The sequence below is a fragment of the Euprymna scolopes genome, chromosome 33, assembly GCF_053919585.1.
Source record: "Euprymna scolopes isolate OS-2025 chromosome 33, ASM5391958v1, whole genome shotgun sequence".
In the NCBI taxonomy this organism is placed as follows: Eukaryota; Metazoa; Mollusca; class Cephalopoda; order Sepiida; family Sepiolidae; genus Euprymna; species Euprymna scolopes.
This window is the reverse complement of record NC_136514.1, coordinates 38,043,375-38,050,342: the sequence shown is the minus strand read 5'-3', so window position 1 is coordinate 38,050,342 and position 6,968 is coordinate 38,043,375. Positions and strand designations below refer to the sequence as shown.

At 36.7% G+C, this 6,968-nt stretch overlaps 1 long non-coding RNA gene across 1 annotated transcript; it reads right to left on the bottom strand.

Annotated features, from left to right (window-relative positions):
• Window positions 1-3,983: 3,983 nt before the first annotated feature.
• Window positions 3,984-6,729, bottom strand: LOC145258012 (uncharacterized). The gene is made up of 2 exons (XR_013864027.1): window positions 6,586-6,729; window positions 3,984-4,577 (listed from the first exon to the last, which is right to left on the bottom strand). It is a non-coding gene; the product is annotated as an uncharacterized LOC145258012 (long non-coding RNA).
• Window positions 6,730-6,968: the final 239 nt, after the last annotated feature.

Genomic DNA, 6,968 nt, shown 5'->3' with positions numbered 1-6,968 from the left:
AAGGACTCCATTGCACACCGGAAAACACCTTGCAGCACGTCTAAAGTTTACTCGGAACCATGTGAATTCTCCAGAGTCCGTTTTCTCAAGTATTTTGTGGACTCACGAAACAAAAATTGAATTGTTTGGCCATATGGATGCTTCTTACGTTTGGAGGAAGAAAGAAGAAGCTTACAACCCAAAGAACACCATACCCACGGTGAAACATGATGGTGGTAGCCTAATGTTTTGGGGCTCCTTTTCGGCTAGTGGTCCAGGTAGTTTGGCCAAGATAGATGGAACCATGAAGAAGGAGCAATATTTGGAGATACTCCAGAAAAACATTAGACAGGATGCGGAGAAGCTCCATTTAGGACCAAACTGGGTCCTTCAACAGGATAATCATCCAAAACATACTGCCAAAATAGTCAAGAAATGGTTTGAGGATAATCAAATTAATGTTTTGGAATGGCCTAGCCAGAGTCCCGACCTGAACCCTATCGAAAACCTCTGGCACATATTGAAAACTGAGGTTAAAAAGCGGAAACCTAGAAATTTGAGGGATTTGGAGAACTACTGCATTGAAGAATGGTCAAAAATCAGTGTTGATGCTTGTAAAAACCTTGTTGATAAATATCCAAAACGGTTACAGGCAGTTATTAAGAATAAAGGGCATGCTATTGACTATTAGTAAGAGAGGTATGAATAATTTTGAACTAGTGCCATTATTGTTTTTCTTTGTATAATGTTTCAAACTTGCATAATTTATTTATTTGTTGAGTTTAAATTAAATGCTTATGCTTGATTTATTGTTTGAAATCCCTTTAATATTGTCTACCTTCTGGTTTGAGCAATAATCTTATAGAAATCTCAAAGATCCGAGGGGTATGAATAATATCGGGCACAAGTGTATATATATATATATATATATATATACTTATGTACTCTCACATATCCATGATACATTTAAAGTAGATATAGATATGAACACATTCTCAACATAACTCTTCTTTGCAACATCCTATACGCATATCTATATTACACGCACCTAACCGCTTGTTATTTTTCATAATTTGTACGTTTTTTATTTGATAAAACTTATAGTGAATTATGATTGAAGTTCATAGGTCTATCCACCGATTAAACAACTACTTCCTCGAGGTTTATATAGATATATAATAACATATAATAGTATATAACAACAAATTCAGAGCATTTAGGTTATACAAACGGAATCGAAAGGTTTATATATTGTAGTACTTACCTTTTTAATTCCGTGCCGTTTTACATACAGATATACATACGGATACACACACCGCATATACATCTTCTTATACACACATACATACATACATACATACATACATACATATATATATATATATATAGAGAGAGAGAGAGAGAGAGAGTGAGAGTGAGAGAGAGAGAGCATACACATACATACATACATACATCCATCCATCCATACATACATACATACATACATACATACATACATCCACATGCATACATTATTTTGAGGTTCGCCTAACTGTTTATTACCCGTTTGGTTCGGATATACCATTATATAGGCATCCATTCAAATTAGTAATATTTTAACTGCTTGAGAAAATCGAATATTAAGAGACTTATGTAATCAATTGGGTCGGATTATAATCATGACCTCACTCATCCTCCTTTTTGGGGGGATTGTATGGGGGATAGTTGCTATTGTAGTTTCATAACTTAGAGTTCTTTAAGTGCATGTATTCTGAAATGTTTGTAGAATATAGCAGTTTCTTGTTTAATATTTAATAGTTTGTCCCTGTCCTTAAACCTAATTATCTCACGTTTTTCTGATAAGCATAACTGACATGGTGAGTTTAATGAGTGGCAAGTATTGGTTCTTCTAATTATCTTCCATCCTATCTAAGGCGTTTTATTTTCCCTAACTTGCTCCCAGTAGTATAACGATAACGAGATGTTCTTTTCATACGTTAGAATATTCATCGAACGTGTATGCCAAAAATCTATTTTTGAATATCATTTGGGTACTACCTATATAGAATTTTTCATCCCTCGGCTTTTCCGCTGGGAATATCTTAGCCTGGTATACCACTGATGGGGTTAGACATTCATTTTTTATGGGGGATTCCTCGGGTCTTTGGCAGTTACATTTATTCACAGCTGTGTTATCACTAATATTTACACTTTCACTATGTTTCATCCTTAAGATTCTTCTATTATGCTTTTTTATGATTCATTCCAAGTTATCACCACAGCTATAACTTAATTTTAATGTATTTTTATTGAAGATTTTATGTAATATATTATTTGGTGGGAAATGCTTGTCAATAAGTTGTAAAGAATTTGTACCAAGTTTTATTTTCAGCATAACATTAAAGGGGGGTGTAAACCAGATTATTTTCCTATTACGGTTTCTAGATCTATTTGTGCTAGTATTATTGACTTTAAATTTTATATCTATCTCCTTATACCCACTATTTTAAAATGCTGTATTATAAATAGCTCTGCAGCCATTAAAAGTTACTCCATCGGATGAATTGTTACTTATTCTGCTTTCAATAGATAACGGTATATGTTTAATAATGGATGATGGGTGGTTAGATTATGGGTGTATGTAAATAGGGTTGGCGTTTTCCTTCATATAGGGTTTATAAGTGTTTAAATTAAGATCCAAAGTAACGTCGAGGAAGTTAACCTGTTTTAAGTTTGCATTAGCTTCGACTTTTAGGCCAAAATTATTCATCTCTCTATGGGTTGCTCTTCTAGTCTAATCACATAACACTTGTAGCGTTTCTCACTATTATTAGCCCATCATCACGATATAAGCCTATGTCACCTCCTGTAATAGTGTCATTTTTTGCGAAATTATAAATGATATAAAGTCTCACGAGATCTGTTGCTTCTGCAGAGTCCAGCGATCCCATTAACATCCCGAAAAAGTCATTTTGCCCATTTTTAGCCCACTGTTCTCCATTATAGACAAGGACAGTTGTGCAGCATTTCATAATGATTTCGAAATCCTCATCGGAGGCATTGGCGTGAGCTTTAGCAAATTTAATTGCCTCTTCAAAAAGATCCTTTGTGATTGACGGGTAATAATCCATTATGTCAAATTACATAAAAGTTGAATGCATATTTCATTCTGATCAAAAGTAGATATAATATTATAATAGGGTGTCCATTCGCGCTGAGCACCCATAAAAAAGGAGATAAGAAGTTTTCTTTTAATTTATTTATAAATAACTTGAAAATTATAGAAATACATTATTAAAATATGTACATATTGAAAGTACAGTGGTTTTTACAGTTCCCAGTAGATTATCTCCCCTACCAAGTGATACTTGCTTTTATATTCCTTTTTAGCTAGTTTACATTGTAGATTAAGAGTTCTGATTTCTGAAACTCCGGTTTCTGGGAGGGCAAATCACGGCAAACAGGTTTGACAGCCAGCGGTATTAGAGCCGTAACCTGATTAGCAAAGTGCTGGCGAAAATTCGAAAGTAGTCAGTAGGAGGACCCGTTGGGTTCTGGTTGTCTCTACCCCTGCGTGTGACAAGCAAGGACGTATCAGAATCAGAACCGCACACCCATGGAAGGGGGATAAAAATGTGCATGTGTTAACACAACTACTTTGTGTGTTCTGGGCCAAACCTTTACCGACTTTGTATGCAACCGCTGCTGCTTTCAATGTAAAGTGTAGCCTCCTAACAATTGCTTCTCTTATTTTGTCCTCTAATCTTCACATTTCATGAGCGGTGTTTCTGACAAAGGGGAAATAATTGCGGTTTTCTGGCTCGAAATCTAATCATATAAAACTTATTGACTATTTTTTTTTACCTTGAAGTAGTTTTGTTACGTTGTTGCTCTATAATAAAGGGTTGAGTGCTTGTTCCGTCATCTCTAATAATGGATTAGAAGAGATGACGTGTTATATTATATATTTATGTTGTATCATAAAGGGAATCGTGTGTGAGTGACATGTATTTTCAGAACCTACCTCTGCTTCTTCGATGTTGGGCCATCTGGAAATTTCTCGTCCTGGAGGGAGACTTGATACCTGTTTTTGGATGAAGATTCAATCACTCCAAGACAAGGAATTAGTTCTATAGTTTATTTCACTTTTCCCAGATGTCCTGCAGAAGGTGGAAAGTGAAATTGGCCTGTGTGGGTTCTTCTTCTACACACGTCAGCGTTCGCCCCCCCCCTCAGTGAAGAGGAGGAGACAACGGGAAGCCGTCCGTTGTCTTCTGAGTCCAAATCAAATCTCAACGATTCAGCTAATCTGATCACATGACTCACACGCAATCAAATCAGCTGATCTTTTACTTCCGGTCAACGTGTCTACACTATAATTCACCTCTCTCTCTCTCTCTCTCTCTCTCTCTCTCTCTCTCTCTCCATTCTCTAACAGTTTTTTTTTTAACATTTAGCTCCTTACATCAAGTGGCGTCATACCTTGTCTGGAGCGATTGCCATAAGAAGAAAAAAAAACATGCATGTTTAACAAATAGCTGTGACCAAACAAGCATATTTCATGCAGACCAGAAAATCTTGAATGACGGTAGCTTCGTAGGCTGTGTGCAGAAGTCCGACTAAAAAAAAAACAAAAAAAAACAAAAAAAAAACAGCAAAATATATTATAAAAGCACCAAATAAGGTTCAAGGTGAAAACAGAAAGCTGAAAAAGATTTTTAACCAAATACAAAGTGTAGATTTGGGAAAAAATACAATTGATATTTACCGATTAGAACTAAGTTGGAATAAGTGCGTGCTTTTTTTTTTTTTTTTTTTTTTGCTTTCGAGGACTGACCACGATAAATTGACGGTTAGTACGATTGCGAATTCATTTATTTCATTCAGTCTAAATCATATTAAAAGTAGTGTCATAGCTATTATGTCTGGAAGACGGGTGCGACACCCAGGAATATTAAAACTGTAACCAGGCTAACAGGAACAGGGCTCTGGTGAAAATCCAGGAAAAGTCAGCATTAAGATCCGTCATCCTTTACTCGTGTCCGCAAATCAATAAAGTGAGGATGCAACCACGATTCCTTTGTGTATACCGACTTCGTATGCAACAATTGAGCTTTTCTACTCTCAGTGTCGGAAGTAAAAACTCGCAATGTTGCAGGTTTAGCGAATAGCTCTGACCAACAAGTATTTCATGCTTACCAGAAAATGCTGGGGAACGGTCTTATAGGTCCCTGTGCAGACTGCAGCACCTAGCCTTCAACAATCTACGACGACGACAAACAGAGGCAGTCGTCAACTGATCCCGCCATCATCATGGCATCACCTATTGAGGTCACGTTCCTTTTACAACAAACAATAGTTCTCTCTGGTCTGTTGTCATCAACACTGCTCCGATATCAGCTCTGTTCCTAACACTTATGTTACATATCAAAAATCGTTAAACGAACCATCAGTGTAATCATCATCTACTGTAGTGACTTTATCCACTTTACAAATAGCAGGAGCGATCCTGCCGTCTACGACTAGCAGCAGTCTCCGATCCTGTCCGCAGCAATATCATCATCATGATCATCATCTACTACAGTGATGTGCTTTCTGTCTACAACTAGCAGTGGTCAGTTCTGCAATCTACGAGGTACAATTGTTCCCGATCTTGCCTGCAGTGTCATCACTATCGGCAGCAGCAACAACAGACACTTTCACCCAGGGATGCTGGCGACCTTCACGTAGTTCCTTCCTGTAATTTCCAGTTGTCGTTCTAGAAAGAATTCTTACTAGAAAGATATCGAAGAAACGAATGCCAACAAGAATTTATTCGAAATGAATGATGCTCTACAACAAGAACAACAGTAGCAACGGTAGCAGCAGCAGTAGCAACAGAGTCTCTTTCCAAAAGACCTCCTATCTGTGGAAGATATTACTATGAGCCTGCTTCTCTGCAAACTACAGCATAGTCATCTTTAAATCCAATGTCAACACATTATCATAATCCGTCCGTCACTAAAGTAATAAAATGTTTTTGGTTTTTTTTAGATAGAAACGACAGTGCGATTTCTTTAAATGTACCATTTTAAGCAAGAACACTATTACTTATTTAATTGTCGTGTCGAAAATAGTAACATATCCAAAAATTATGAAAAATCATCGAGTAGAAAGTTATTTATTGTTAAAAGTAATTTTTACGGAAAATTGGGGAAATTGCACTTTTCGTAGACGTTCTAAAGTAGACAGTGAAGAGTTTACACATAGAAGACAATAACTCGGATTGCATATTTTAGATTACATCTTAATGGCGTTGAATGTTTACCCTAGATTGATAGACTTTTTTAAAACTAAAAATACAATAGCAATTGTTCTACGCAATGAATTTTCATAATTTTTGGATATATTACTATTTTCGACATGACAATTAAGTACGTAACGTTGTTTTTGCTTAAATTATCTCAACGAGCACCCTAATTTTCTTCATTAATCCTCACATAATCATTAAATCGACAATCCATCCGCATTCTTTATCTCTTATCCTCGAGTGTCTGCTGGCCTTCATAAACCCTGGCTCGCTGATGATGAGCTAAAACAACTAAATAAACAAAGCTGCAGCTGCATGACGTAAAATTAAAATCTTACCTCATGATTGTTAAAGTTAAGAGAGGTCGATTACTGGATACAAACGGCTGGAAAATAAAGAGAGAGAGAGAGAGAGAGACAGAGAGAGAGAGAGAGAGAGAGAGAATGGAATAATGTGAACGTTTCTTCTTTCTTTATGTGTGTGTGTGTGTGTGTGTGTGTGTGTGTGTAAGAGAGAGAGAGAGAGAGAGAGAGAGAGAGAGAGAGAGAGAGAGAGAGAGGAGTATGTTAGGTCTTGCTGCAGAAAAAAAGCGCGCTTTGTTTTATATTTTATTTTCATTAGTGCGTTTTTCTTTCTTTGTTTGCCGAAGTTGCTGTAGAGGCGACAGTATGTGGCGGAGGGGGAAGAGGTGTCGAGGACGCGGAGGGTAAATCGGGACGCC